Here is a 15,242-nt window from a genome sequence, read left to right on the forward strand (position 1 = left end):
AGGGGAAGAGTTCCCCATTGGCTGTCTTAATGGGCCCTGAGAGTGTGGACAGAGGGATCCACCAGGGTTCAGATTGGCGTAGAACTGGAATATGCACCTGCAGTCGTGGGCCAGGTCCGTGTTCTATCGCCCAAAGCAGGCAATCCCATCGAGGTGGTGATTGGTCTCCCCTGCGTTTTGGCTGGAAGGGGGTCATGTTGGAAATGGCCCTTTTTGCAGGGTCATCCGTAAGCTTTTTGCCTTCCTCCTGGATTTTTCCTAACCTGTTTTTGTTGGCTTTATGACTCTGGGCACTTTACCACTGCTGATCAGTGGTAAAGTGCATATGCTCTCCCTGTGTAAATATGACATGTGAATTGGTATATCCATGATTGGCTTATTTGGTTTACCTGTTAGTCCCTAGTAGCGTTGCCTGTGTGTGCCCAGCGCTGGTAAAGCAAATGCTGCTGGTGGGCCTGCAGCACTGGTTTGCGCCAGCCACAGAAGCAGCTTGTAAAGTGCGTCTCAGACCTGCCACTGCAGTGTCTGTGTGCAGTCTAGAACTGCCATCTTGGCTGTGAAGTGCACCCACATCCCAGCCCCTGAACCTTCCCTTGGCATCATGTAAGCCACCCCTATGGTAGGATGCATTGTATGTGTAAGGTAGGACATGCTCTGATGTGTTTAGCATGTCCTGGTAGTGAATTACACCCAATTTTGTTTTCCACTACTGTAAGGCTACCTGTTTTCCATAGGCCAGAATGGGAGGTTTGACTATTACATTCTATAGTCCTAACTTACCCAAAGAACATGGTAGAAAGACAAATTTAGTATGCCTGAGCTCAGAATATTAAAATACATCTTTTAGTGAAGTTTATTTTTATATTCTGTGTTTGAAAATACCACTTTTAGAAAGTAGGTATTTTCTTGCTTAAGCCTTTCAGTGTGCTCTGCTGTTATGTGTATTGGCTGTCTGGTTTTGGAGTGACAGGGCTGGGGAATTCCAGGAGACAGGGTGAGGTGTCCTAGTGGTGAATAGAGAGATCTGCATCTAGATGGGTGGGCGGAGTTGCACCTAAGACCTGAATAGGGCAGTGCCTTCCCTCCACAATGCTGGCTCCACCTCCTGTGGTGCGTCTGATGTCTCTGCCCTGCACTCTGAAAGGAAAGAAGCAGCCTGGTAAACAAAGTGCTCCAGGACTGGCCAGAACTGGTTCTGGCTGGGTTCAGTGACTTGTAGCTTCTGAGAACAAAGACTTTTGGGGTATAAATATCTGTACTGAAACCCCTACAATTTGTATTGCTCCTGGACAACAAGAAGAACCTCTGTCCGTGTAACTGAAGGAATCTGCAGGGGAAGACTGTCCTTGTGCTGTTTCTTGGACTGGCCTGCAGTGGTTACTACTGGACTTGGAAGAAGAGGAAAAGGACTTTGAAGGAACTTTTATTTTTGCTACAGCAATCACCCAAGGGCTAGAAGAGAGCTAGCCTCCTGCTGGAGTCTCAGGCACATCAGACTCCACCACCAGCCTCCTGTTTCCTCCCAGCGAGGATTTCTATCTGCAGGTGAGGCTCCTGTGAGTTCCAGGGCCTCTAGTTCTACTGTGGAGAAGAGAGTGCTGAAAATCGTCGCTAACGCGCGTTAGCGAGCCGCTGCAGCTGAAGCACGTAAGGAAAATCGCCGCGCTGCTGCCGCCGAGTGCTCGCTACCGGAGATCATCGCATCACCTGTCTGCGGGCTGCCAAATGCTCGCTAACCCGAAGATTATCGCATTGTATGTTTGCGGGCCTGAAAGCGCTCGCTAACCAAAGCTCATCGCATCGCCTGTCTGCGGGCTGTCAAATGCTCGCTAACCCGAAGATTATCGCATTGCATGTTTGTGAGTCTGAAAGTGCTCGCTAACCAAAGATCATCGCATCGCCTGTCTGCGGGCTGTCAAATGCTTGCTAACCCGAAGATTATCACATTGCATGTTTGCGGGCCTGAAAGCGCTCGCTAACCAAAGATCATCGCATCGAGTTCATCGCTTCACGACATCGCAGAGCGGACGCCGAGCGTTCGCCATTTTCATCGCATCTCACCAGGATCGTCGCTCCCTCGCGGAGCGCCATTTTCTTTTATCGCAACAAGATCACACATGCAACAGGCTCGGCGCATCATCCTCCCTTTGCGGCAAGGATTTTATCGCATCGCCGGATTAGCGTGCAGAAGTTTGTTGCTTTGTCCTGCACACAAATCAGCGAATCATCCTCCCTTGCGGCAAGGATTCAACGCATCACTGGTTAGCGTGAGGAAAATCATCGCTACAAATCCTTAGCGACATTTTTGTTGCTTTGCTACAGAATCCAGGTATCTTGTGAGTAAAAGGGTCGCAGAGACCACTGCCTTGAACTGAACTCCTCTTTGCACACCTTCAACTATTTTTGCAGAATTTTAAGAGTAACCCTATTTTTCTAGTATTGTGCATTTTTACTGTTATTGGTCTTGTGTTAAGTCTATATATAAAGATACTTATTTTTATAACTACTTGAGTGGTGTCCCTTTGTAGTGTTCTTCACTGTGTTACTGTGTATGGTCATAAATGCTTCACACACTGCCTCTGAGATAAGCCTAGCTGCTCGTGCTACGTTACCACAGGGTTGAGCAGGGGTTTTCAAAGGGTGTAGTCTGCTTACTCTGACTTAGGAAGAAGGGTCCCTACTTGGACAGTGGCCAGCTATTGCCAACTAGAGACCCCCATTTCTAACAGTGCAGCATGCGCGATCGTTAAAGGTCTTATGCTCGATGGCAAATTTAGACCAATGGTCACAAAAACGCAATCTCTAGGAGATTGTACAGCTCAGCGAGCTGAACTACAAGCATTAAAAATGGCACTTGAAAATACGGATCGCGAATTCCCCACACTCATAGTGTGCGATTCTTTTTATTGTGTTCAATCATACAATGAATATTTACAGAATTGGCTTCAAAATGGTTTCAAAGATGCAAAAGGTGGCACAATCAAGCATAAAACGCTTTGGGAGCAAGTAGTTCAGTTGCGAAACGGAATACAAAACACTCACGTGATACACACGCTGAGTCATCAACGTGATGGCGTTCACGTTGAAGGGAATTCATTGGCTGATAAAGCCGCGAAAGGGGCTGTGCAAACGGCTTACGTAGCTGCAATCACTCGTTCAAAAACAAAAATAGACTGTGAAATAATACTGACTGTCAATGCTTCAGGCAAAGGCAGTGGTGCAGCGTTACCTGAAAGGTTTCCACTCAAATACTCATATATAATTGATGCGAACAATGTTCCGTTTGCTCGAATTCCTGGAGTAGGGGATAGGGTAATACCAAACATGGAACATAGATTAGGACTAATCCTAGCAGCACATGAAGGGATCGCCTCTGCCCATGCAGGTGTTTCAGCCACAGTATCGTTACTAAAACAGAGATACTGGTGGCCAGGCATTAAAAACAGACCAGGAATTATGTTTTAGACTGTGAAATATGCCAAAAGATGAAAGTTTCAATTTGGGCCTTCTTACAGACAACCAGTACCTGTCCTAGCAATCCACGGATTGAGAACAGTACTACTGCTGCCCCTTGCTGGTAAAAAGGAGAAAAGATTTGTGTCCATCGACCTGATCAAACCACACTATTTGGTCGATACTAAGCAGTAGGCCAAGTGGACTCTGAGAATGTAGCAGGCGCACTCCGCTAGCTACAATCCAAGAGGTTCAAACTGAGAGACTCATTACCCTTGAAGATTCTGCAGTGAGAAATGAAGGACTAAGCAACAAAGCTATGGAACTCGTCCCTCTTGAGACCCAAATAACAGTTCGTCCTGATACACCTGTCTACAACGAAGTGAAAAGTGATCAACTGGTTCCAGCAAATTCAACGAATACTGATGCAATTGAAACCATTGACAGAACTGCCTCTGGCTATTTCATTAACTTTGATACGTTTTCTGAGGATCCCAGCGAACCTGAAACGACGCCAGCACAGAGAACTTTCAAAGAACAAGCAACAGACTTTTTTCATCTCCTGAAAAAGACTTATCTGGTTTCACCATGGATTGAGCTATGGATTGTTTTGGGAATATTCTTCTTTCTACTTTGGTTAGCTCTGGTAATAAATCTGGGTATGCTGATAAATGGAAGATATATTCAAATGGACACAGCAAGTAAAAGAGTTAACTTACTTCTCCAGCCACACAAATCATCCCATCGTGAAGCAAGAGACTTGTCAGCAGTGAACATCACAGCCGTTCCTATACCAGATGGTATAGTTTGGGACAGAGCTGAATATGACATGTTTGGCCCGTCGGAACATTTGAAGATTCCACACTTATTGAAAATGTCATTAAGTGACTTTATTGCATCTAGTACCTTTTCTGATGATTGGGACTTCGAGTCTGTTAATAACATGATGTCTGATCTAGAAATGTCTGCAGTATTCACAAATCATGAATATTTAGAGGGTTCATCAGACTATGAACAAATGTATTGTTATAACCACTATGGTCATCATTTCTTGCATAAAACTGCATCACCTAGAAATGTATTTATGTATAACCAATGGGAACATTGTCCTACACCTGCAAAGGGTAGCTCAAAAACGTTTGCAATGAAATTTCTATAATTTTCAGCGTTCAACCTATCAAATCCAGAATCGTTTTATTTTAAGAATATGAATAAGGCAGGAACGAAAGATATGTTAACCAATAAGAAACAGATTTATTCTGCAGCCTTTTTTGCCCAACTGTCTAGACAGGGTTTCGACTTTTGGGAAGACAACATTGAGACAAAATCTGTCTGGGGTACAAAAGATTGGCAAGTGCAGGGGGTAGAAGCTTTGTTTAGAGCCTGTATCATCCCTGAGCAAATTATGATTTTGAATGACACTGTCCAACCAGCGTCTTGCCTTGGGTTAGCCAAGATCAAAGACATGAACACACCGACCATACCTGCAAGAAATAGCACTACACGGGGGAGGTCGACGTACATAATATTTTGCATCACAACAGATCAGATCCAGAATGGAAAAAATGGTTGTTTTGGCCCACAGACACAAACAACTGTCAAGATAGATTCCTGAACAAAACACGGGGTTTCACTATCAATAGGCCAGACCCACGCTATGTTCAAAGACAGCATCCAGGGGTAGTAACAACATACAGTGTAGGGAAACTCTGCCTTGATTAGCTACAGAAAGCTACACTGCAGGATGTAAAACAACACTTATCTTTACTTAAAGAAGGCGCAGACCTTAGGGAATTCTTGCTATGGCCAAGAAAACCGCGTCAAAAACGTTATATGCCGGTATCCACGCTGCTTATAATGAAATATGGAAGATTACCCAAGCAGAGACTGCAGAACCAATACGAGAAATTGATCGTATTAATTTAGAGAAATCTCTCTCTGTAGTAGACAATGGGTTAACGACTCTGCCGTCCAAAATATATTCATTGGACAGCATTGTGTCTTCTGCCATAGACATTATGGAGCAGGACTTGGTCATGTTGCAACATGGTCAGTCTCAACTGCGTTCTATCATGCTATGTGCCTTGGCATTTAATCAACACTACGTCACTGTTTTCAGAATTCAATCTCACTGATAAAAAGATCAAACTGGCACAAAGGGGAGCAGACTACACGGTGCTGAGCATTGAAAAACTAGAGAAATTACCATTCACGGTGCAGAAAAAACAGCTACTGAGTGGATCATTCATGGTAAAATTACTCTGCCTGTTACAACTTTCCATTTTCAGTATTGCCTAAAATATATACCAGCAGACAAATATGAAAGGTTGGGTAAAGAATACATCAAGACATCTTGGGATTTACCTTACACACATAGATGTTGGAGTGGGGGGCGTGAAGTGTTTCATAGCGGTACAAACTGTGAAAACGCACTAAGCGTTTCTCTCCTTTGTCAGGGTATTAATTTACACGGGGCCTGCGATGGTTCCACTACAAACTTATCCTGTCACCTGCAAGGCTCACCAGTTGCAGTGATTAATCCAATTTTTGGACTACTTTCAAATGGAAGTTACCTCATGTTGAATGATCACAGCTGCTGTGGCATTGTTGCCAGGTATCCCATATCTAGTAACGGTTACATCAAGGGTCACTTGCTGTATGCAAGCCTTGTTTCCACAAATACAGACAGTCAGGGAGTCGCCTCTATGGCCTTCACTGAACATCTCTTCAATATGAATTGATACTCTAAGCAGAATGAAAGCCATTCTTTTACAACAAACTGTGCCACTGACCTCGGCCAAAGAAACCTATGATCTACAAGTCGCAAGGACTTCTGCCAAGATACATGCCCTTTTGAATACAAACTGCCCTATACATTTCTCAGAAATGTTTGAACGTATCTTAAACATGTCTGATACGAGCGGTATTGTACATGTATTTAAGACAGTGTGTTCAGGACTATTAGCACCTTTTCAAGCAGTCCTCGGAATAGTTCCCAACTTCGTGCACTCTGTGTTTGGCGGACTGCCACTACTTTTTGGACGTGTTGCAGGGATCCTATTTTTGCTCCTACTGCTCCGATATGGCAAGCCAAATCACCGACGTCACTCCAAGCACCATAGAGAGAGCTCTATTGGAGATATGGTGTCGTAAGCGCATCGTCCAAATTTTGGGTTTACCTCGTCTACGAGAATTAAATACCACATGGTTTCTGTCATTCAGACCAATCTGGCAAGATTGCATCTTACCTGTTCTACGCTGCCTGCTTTGCGGTGAAAAATGCATGCTAGACATCTGTCTAACACTCCCATCAGTCATGCCTACGTATATCGATACTCTGCTGGACCCGGTAACGGCCCATGCTGTGTGTTGTCCCCAGCGGCTACCAATCCTGATGACGGCATTCATTGAGATCTCACAGGCGCAAATTGCTACTGCTGAGGTACAAGAGAAAACAACAGGCACGCAGGTAACATCCGATATGAACATTGCTGATGCGACCAATGCTGAAGGCGATGCTTCTCATCTATATGCGGTGAATCTTCTAAATGAGGTAATCCAACTTTCTCCTACAATGGTAGACAACTTTTTGTCTACAGGGTTAGAAGATTTCATGTTTTCTCCGTCCTCATACACTGACTTTTGATTCAGCACACAGTGTACCGGAAGGACTCTGAATTTGGCCTTCCTTTTTCAAAACAAAGACTAAACTTTTAACTTTTTCCTCTGATTAATTTTTTGTTCTCCAAATTTGAATTTTTCTTTTTATGGCACAGTAATCTGCTTATAGTGGAACTATTCATAGAGAACAGATTTCTTTGATACACTTTCAGAGACAATATGTCACCTTGTCAATAACAATTGATTTCTGTAACTTGACATGAAATGGTTTCGGCTTTTTTTCTTCTGTATTTACGAGCCATTTCATAATATGTATATATATATGTATGTTCATTCATTTAGCATTCAATGTAAATGTATGCTTAGAATGAAACATTGCTTTAATATGTACAGCACCAATGCGTTTTTATGCATGGCAACAGTTTTTATGCATTTTACAATGTGTTTTTAGACATGTTCTTAGCCATCCATATGTAGCTATAATTTAGATATGTTTAGCATGTTTAGAATTTAGTAATGTCGTTCATACAAAAGTGGGGTGGGTGTTGTGTGTCGATTTAGATACCGTATATAGGTTTCCCGATTTATGTCCTTATATAGGCACAATTAGTATTGCCTATATTTAGGCATAGAAATCCTACCCTTATTTAGGCATTATCCATGCTAACCAAATACAGGCATGGCCACCTACATCTGTCCATCTACGTCACAGCGAGTTCTTGGAAAACCAGACTCTTAGGCCTTTAGGACTTCCCCTTGCTTGGATATTGATTTCTCCAAGAACTAATTTATTATGCATGAACATCTATTCCTTAGGGGTTCATTCATGACGTTCTTCTGCCCAACTTTTACGTCAATACTGGCATTCCTAAACACTTTCAAGGTATAACCACAGTTCGCTGCCTACTTGCACGACGCGGCTCGCCATGGCAAGTCGGAAGGAAGTCAAGTCCCAACCTGACACACTGACCAGACGCTGTCATCCTCCTCACAGAGAATCCAGCTCCAGTGTTTCTGACTCCCCTTGCGGGGTGTTAGAGATCGAGACTCGGAAAGAGATTCCAACCTCACTCATTCTAAGGTATGGAGCGGACTAGAACCTAGAGGGACTTTTGGCAAAGCTTGGCAACTATAGCTAAACTAGACTATAGACAAACAGCACCTACTTCTTACCTCGTACTACACTTAGGTTGTAGCTACAAACCATGCTATTGCAGTATTATTTTATCTTACTGCTAACGTTGTACGTATTATACTTTGCATTCTGTCTTACGATTGTAGCAGTTCATATCTCTTGTACGAGAAATAAGACTGTTCAATAAACCCTTTTTATTGAAACGCCCTTCTACCCATTTCTGTGTAACGCTGTAGAAACGAAGCATGCACGATTGACTGAGTGAAACTATTATCTATTGTTTCCACGATTCTGAGATTGTTCCGATTCTAAGGGAAACAAATCTGTCATGTTTATGCGGTTGTCAGAAACGAATTCCTTCTTGTTTATTCGAGAAGTTCTAGTGACCTCTGAGTTAGCTGGCACACACAAGTAATTAAGTTTAATGTACTCGATAGAGACATACTGACCTCAGTCCTATGTCAAAACTATAGTGTATATTATTCCAATGCGCAGAGCCTATCAGGAATATAAGAACTACACTACAGGAGTAGAGTGCGGTGGATTGTACTGCAGTGGCACGGGTGGACTAGATGGGGTGGATTCGATTGGAGTGGACTGGACTGGATTAGATTGGAGTAGTGGAGTGGACTGGATTGGATTGGGGTGAGGTGGACTGAAGTGGGCTGGATTGGAGGGGAGTGTGGTGAACTGGAGTGGGGTGGACTGAAGTGGGGTTTAATTAAGTGGATTGGCGAGGGGTGGGGTGAGGTGGGCTGGATTGGAGTGGAGTAGATTGGATTGCAGTGGGGTGGATTGTATTGTAGTGGATTGATGTGGATTAGATTGGGGTGGAGTGAACTGGATTGGGATGGGGTGGTTTGGATTGGGGTGAGGTGAGGTGGACTGGAGTGAGTTGGAGTGGCTTGGAGTGGGTTAGATTGAATTTGGCTGAATTGGGGTGTATTGGTGGGGATTGGTGTGGGGTGCATTGCATTGGAGAGGGTGGACTGGATTGGAGTGGAAATGTATGGATTGGAATAGGGTGAGGTGCATTGGATTGGAGTGGGGTAGATTGGAGTGGGGCGGAATGTTTTGGATTGAAGTGGGACACATTCTTCTGGGTTGGAGTGGGGCAGATTGGAGTGGGGCTCTTTTAGAGAGTGTGGCATATTGGAGTTTGGCAGATTGTTTTAGATTGGAGTGGGGTAGATTGTTTTGAATTGAAGTGGGGCAGATTGTTTTGAATTGAAGTGGGGCAGATTGTTTTGGATTGGAGTGGGGCCGATTGTTTTGGATTGGAGTGAAGCAGACCGTTTTAGATTGGAGTGAGACAGATTGTTTTGAATTGGAGTGGGTCAGATTGCTTTGGATTGGAGTGGGGCAGACTGTTTTGGATTGGAACAGTGCTCATTGAAGTGGGGCAGAATGTTTTAGATTGGAGTGGAGCAGATTGGAGTTGGGTAGAGTGTTTTGGAGTGGAGTGGGGCAGATTTGAGTTGGGTGGGGCAGATTGTTTTCGGTTGAAGTGGGGCAGATTGTTTTGAAGTGAGGCAGATGGGAATGGAGCGGGGCAGATCATTTTGGAGTGGAGCAAATTGTTTTGGATTGGAGTGGGGCAGATTGTTTTGGAGTGAGGAAGATAAGAGTGGGCCACATGGTTTTGGATTGGTGTGGGGCAGATTGTTTTAGATTGTAGTTGGGCAGATTGTTTTGGATTGGAGTGGGTCAGATTGCTTTGGATTGTAGAGTGGCAGATAGGTTTGGATTGGTGTGGGGCAGATTGTTTTGTATTTAGAGGGGCAGACTGTTTTGAATTGGAGTGGTGCACATTGAAGTGGGGTGGAATGGAGTGGGGCAGATTGTTTTAGATTGGAGTGAGGCAGATTGCTTTGGATTGGTGGTGTGCAGGTTTGTTTGGATTGGAGTGGGGCAGATTGTTTTGGATTGAAGTGGGGCAGACTGTTTTGGATTGGAGTGGTGCACATTGAAGTGAGGCGGATTTGAGTGGGACAGATTATTTTAGATTGGAGTGGCGCAGATTGTTTTAGATTGGAGTGGGGCAGATTGCATTGGATTGGAGTCGGGCAGGTTGTTTTGGATTGGAGTGGGGAAGATTGTTTTGGATTGGAGTGGGGCAGATTGTTTTGGATTGGAGTGGGGCAGATTGTTTTGGATTGGAGTGGGGTAGATTAGAGTGGGTGGATTGGAGTGGGCAGATTATTTTGGATTGAAGAGCGGCAGATTGGAGTGGGGACAATTAGAGTGGGCCAGATTGGAGTGAGGCAAATTGTTTTGGATTAAAGTGGGGCAGAATGTTTTGAAATGGAGTGGGGCAGATTGTTTTGGATTGGAGTGGGGCAAATTGTTTTAGATTAGAGTGGGGCAGATTGCTTTGGACTGGAGTCAGGTAGATTGGAGTGTAGAAAAATGGAGTGGGGCAGATTGTTTAGGTTGGAGTGGGGCAAATTGGAGTGGGGCAGAGTGTTTTGGATTGGAGTGGGGCAGATTGGAGTGGATTGAAGTGGGGCAGATTGGAGTGGAGTGAGGCAGAATGGGTTGGAGTGGGACAAATCAAATTGTTTTGGATTGGAGTGGTGCAGATTGTTTTAGAGTGGGGCAGATTGGAGTGGAGTGGGGCAGATTGGAGTGGAGTGGGGCAGATTGTTTTGGATTGGAGTGGGGCAGATTGTTTTAGATTGGAGTGGGGCAGATTGTTTTAGATTGGAGTGGGGCAAATTGTTTTGGATTGGATTGGGGCAGATTGTTTTGGATTGGAGGGGGACAGATTGTTTTAGATTTGAGTGGGGCAGATTGTTTTGGATCGGAATGTGGCAGATTGTTTTGGATTGGAGTGGGGCAGATTGTATTGTAGAAGATTAGTGTGTGGCAGATTGTTTTGGATTGGAGTGGATCATATTATTTTGAACTGGAATGGGGCAGATTGTTTTGGATTGAGTGAGGCAGACTGTTTTGGATTAGAGTGGGGCAGTTTGGAGTGGGGCAGATTGTTTTGGATTGGAGTGGGGCAGACTGTTATGGATTGGAGTGGTGAACATTGGAGTGAGGCAGATTATTTTGAATTCAAGTGGGGCATAATGTTTTGGATTGGAGTAGGGCAGATTGTATTGTAGAAGATTTGTGTGTGGCAGATTGTTTTGGATTGGAGTGGATCAGATTATTTTGAACTGGAATGGGGCAGATTGTTTTGGATTGAGTGAGGCAGACTGTTTTGGATTAGAGTGGGGCAGTTTGGAGTGGGGCAGATTGTTTTGGATTGGAGTGGAGCAGACTGTTATGGATTGGAGTGGTGAACATTGGAGTGAGGCAGATTATTTTGAATTCGAGTGGGGCAGAATGTTTTGGATTGGAGTGGGGCAGATTGGAATGCAGAAGAATGGAGTGGGGCATGTTGTTTTAGATTGGAGTGGGGTGGGTTGGGAAGATTGGAGTGTGGTGGATTGGAGTGGATTGGATTGGGGTGAGTGGGTTGGATTGGATTGGTCTGGGGTGGATTGGATTGAGTGGAGTGGAATGGTGTATGGTGAGATGGGGTGGGATGGCGGCGTGGATTGGCGTGGGATGAATTGCATTGAGCTGGAGTGGGGTCTACTGCACAATTATGTGTTAAAGCATCATTTCAGAAATTGCACATAAGAAAGAAACAATTTCACTTTGCAATAAAATAATCCTCATCATTTAAGAACAGTGCCCACGATCAAAAACAAAAGGAAACATGAGTGCAAAGTGAGAAAAGAACACTTGCCAAAATCAAAGAAAGTGAACTATAGAAAATATATGTTTTCAATTATGTTTGTCCTGTTTGGCACGTTTTTGCTTATCACACGCCTTTTGTTGGTAGGGCACTAAAAGTTTAAAAAAATGAAATAGTACCTCAATCACATCAGCGATGGTCACAGATTAAGTTTCACAATCTCTTTGACCCCAGTTAAAAAGGCATGGGACCCTCGAACACTGGCCCACCCTTCCAGTTGATTTTCAGAACTCCGAAGTAAACTTGCAAGATTCCACAAGAGTTCAACCCGGTCACATGACCGGAAGCCATTTTGTGGACGAGCGGGTATAAATTCCACGTACGCCCGCATATATGTGCGATAAAACTTGCTGACACTTCTGCAAATCCAATTGACCGCAACCCACGGCCTATCACAGCGCTGACCTTGTGATCCAACCTCAACTGTGACAGAGCGTCACAGATCAAAAAGACAACCTAAACAGCGACTAAAAAACTCAAAATGAATGTGGAGTAATGAGGCTATCGCCTCGGTATCCAAAAACTCACCACTGTCAGAAGGCATCTGACAGACGAAAACAAGACACACATATATATGTTCTTGACTTCATCTCTTGATCGGAGAAGACTTCTACTCACCTGAGTCAAAGCTTCCGATCTTGATTCACAGTTCCCTGCTCCTATTCCACGCCCAATCCTGTGTTCCTCGTCGATGGCTTGACAGCTGTGACTCCTTAAATCCTGAAAAGAAACGAAGAAAGACAGAGATTGGTATTGTATTTGATTCGTAAGAACGAACAACAAAAGGTCAGTGATATTACTAGATAACAAGTCAGAAAAGTATGAAGACTGTTCTCGTCAGCATACTCTCATCAAAGGGTTCCAATCAAGGTTTTCTTTCCCCACAATTGTGACAGTAACAATTTAGGTATTGTGGGGTTCAAATGTTACAAATAACATTTTGGATAATCAGAACAGTGCGCTTAAAGTGGATTGATGAACTATTTAACCCATGATGATTAAGTTGTATAAGTGAGCACTGTTGCATATATTGTCTTTGTTGAAAAATCGGTCCGTGAGACGTTTTACGTCTGCTGCAGTCCTCCATCAACAGGATCCCACTCAACCTTTCTTTGTAGAATTCGATGCATCTCAGGTAGATGTAGGAGTGTCCTTTCTAACAGAGACTCTGTCACTGGAAACCTCCATCCAATAGCTTCCTTTGTGGGAAAAAATTATACTATCGCAGAATGGGAATTGTTTGCAATCAAGGCAGCATTCCAAGAATGGAGACAGCATCTTCTTGGGGCTTGGCACACAGTGTCAATTTACAAAAACGTACACTTTTTTCGGTCATCCATGGTGCTCACTCACAGACAAATGAGATGGCTCCTTTTATTTAGTGAGTATGATTTTGTCATAATCTATAGACCAGGGACACAGCAAGTAAAGGCTGACATACTTTTTCGGTTGAATGATACTACCCTATCCAAAGAACAGGAAAACACCCATAATAGAGAACACAATCCCAGAGATGAAAATCGTAGCCGTTTGTTCTTTAGATGCCTTTCAGCAAAAACTATGCATGGCTTACAAACATATCAAACCCCAGGAGTGGTTAACACAAGCTGGCAATTCCATTGTTACCGATATTCTGTACCATGATCATAAGATATTTGTCCCAACTCCTGAATTGATTCAAGAAGTACTAAAATGGAGGCATGACAAAAAAATGGTTCTGGTAGCCAACTTTATCCAAAGAAGTGAAAAGCTATACCCAAAGGTAAACCATGTGTGTACAAACAGAAGCCAAAAGACAAGCTCCAGCATGTCTGTTACTTCCCCTTCCCATTCCCCCAACATCCTGGCATACAATAAGTATGGACTTTGTGAGGGACCTCCCACCTTCCAATGGCTTCACTGGAGTCTGGGTGGTAGTGGATTAGTTTAGCGAGATAACATATTTTGTGCCTTTCAAGAAAATCCCAACAACCAAAGAATTAGCAGATTTGTTAATCAATAATGTCCTGAGATTACATGGCTTGCCCACCACCATAATATCCAATCACTTCAGTCAATTAATTTCCAGGTTTTCTCAAGGTCTTTGTGCCTCCATGGATATGGAACTTGGTCTGTAGTTGGCTTACCTTCTACAAACAGATGGACAGATGGAGAGAGCCAACCAGTCCATTGAAAAGCTGTTTATTGACCACCTTAACTAATGAATGGATCAAGGCTCTTCCCCTTGCTGAATTTGTGTACAATAACAATGTTCATTCAGGGACAAGGTACACTCCATTCTTTTGCATCATAAGACATCATCCCAGAATGCTTTCAATAGAGATTTCCCCCACCACGGCCCACATCCTTTCTGTTCGCAAACATCATTACCTCCTATCATGTACCATGAAAGAAAGCACTGCTAACCTTTCACACTATCAAGCCCAAATGAAACAGCAGACACATAGCCATTGTAGTCCAACCCCATCATCCCAAATAGGTGATTGGGTTTGACTGTGCACATAAAATCTGCCAAAAGAAAATGCTCGTAAATTCCAGCCTCGCTTCACTGATCTCTTCCAGGTGATGCAATTATTGAACCAAGTATCAGTAAAATTAGACCTACCAGAAGATTAAAAGATACATCCAGAATTGCATGTTTCCTTATTATGTCCACACCATGCTCTCACACAAACAGACCAGCTTCCCCACCAGCTAAGATGCAAATACATTGTGAATACAATGTTGTGAGGTTAATAGGCCCTGGACACAAACACTTCCATTTTACATGTTCACGTTTAAAGTTGCCTTCTTTTTAAATGGTGACTTTTAGCGCACATTTGCTTGTGCGTTCGCATGAGATGGATTACTCAGAAAAGGTTTGCTTACAAATACATTTCTTTGTAGGCAGATTATCATACCATAGAACATTCTGGGTACACTGCGCAACGTGGCCTTGTTTGTTCTTGTCTGTTCAGCAAAACCTCTGGGTGGGTGGAATCAACAATGAAAGCCAGACCAGAGCTCCGACAGAGAACGAAGGGGTCCAGTTTTTAAATATAAACCGCACCAAGCCTCTGTTTAGCAAAAGAGCATTTCGATGGATTGTCACAGTCGCCCCATGCCTGAATTCTAGTTCAGCTGAATCCCATCAATATCCTGAGAGGGACGCCGGCCTATACCAAGACGGGCTACCAAATGACACACACATGTAGGTATATGGGGAGTTAGACCACTCTAAGGTATCTGGCAGAATGGCATCCACCCTATGCTCTCTTTGATAGGCAGTTCTAGGTAGGA

General features: G+C 43.7%; 1 long non-coding RNA gene across 1 annotated transcript in view; it reads right to left on the reverse strand.

Annotated features, from left to right (window-relative positions):
* Positions 1–12,581: 12,581 nt before the first annotated feature.
* LOC146870266 (uncharacterized) overlaps positions 12,582–15,242 on the reverse strand; it is a 151,344-nt gene continuing 148,683 nt past the window's right edge. The window contains exon 3 of the long non-coding RNA XR_014959366.1: positions 12,582–12,683. This is a non-coding gene — a long non-coding RNA (uncharacterized LOC146870266). The remainder of the gene's footprint in view (positions 12,684–15,242) is intronic.

The sequence above is a fragment of the Triturus cristatus genome, chromosome 1_1 (assembly GCF_964204655.1).
Source record: "Triturus cristatus chromosome 1_1, aTriCri1.1, whole genome shotgun sequence".
Taxonomy (NCBI): domain Eukaryota; kingdom Metazoa; phylum Chordata; class Amphibia; order Caudata; family Salamandridae; genus Triturus; species Triturus cristatus.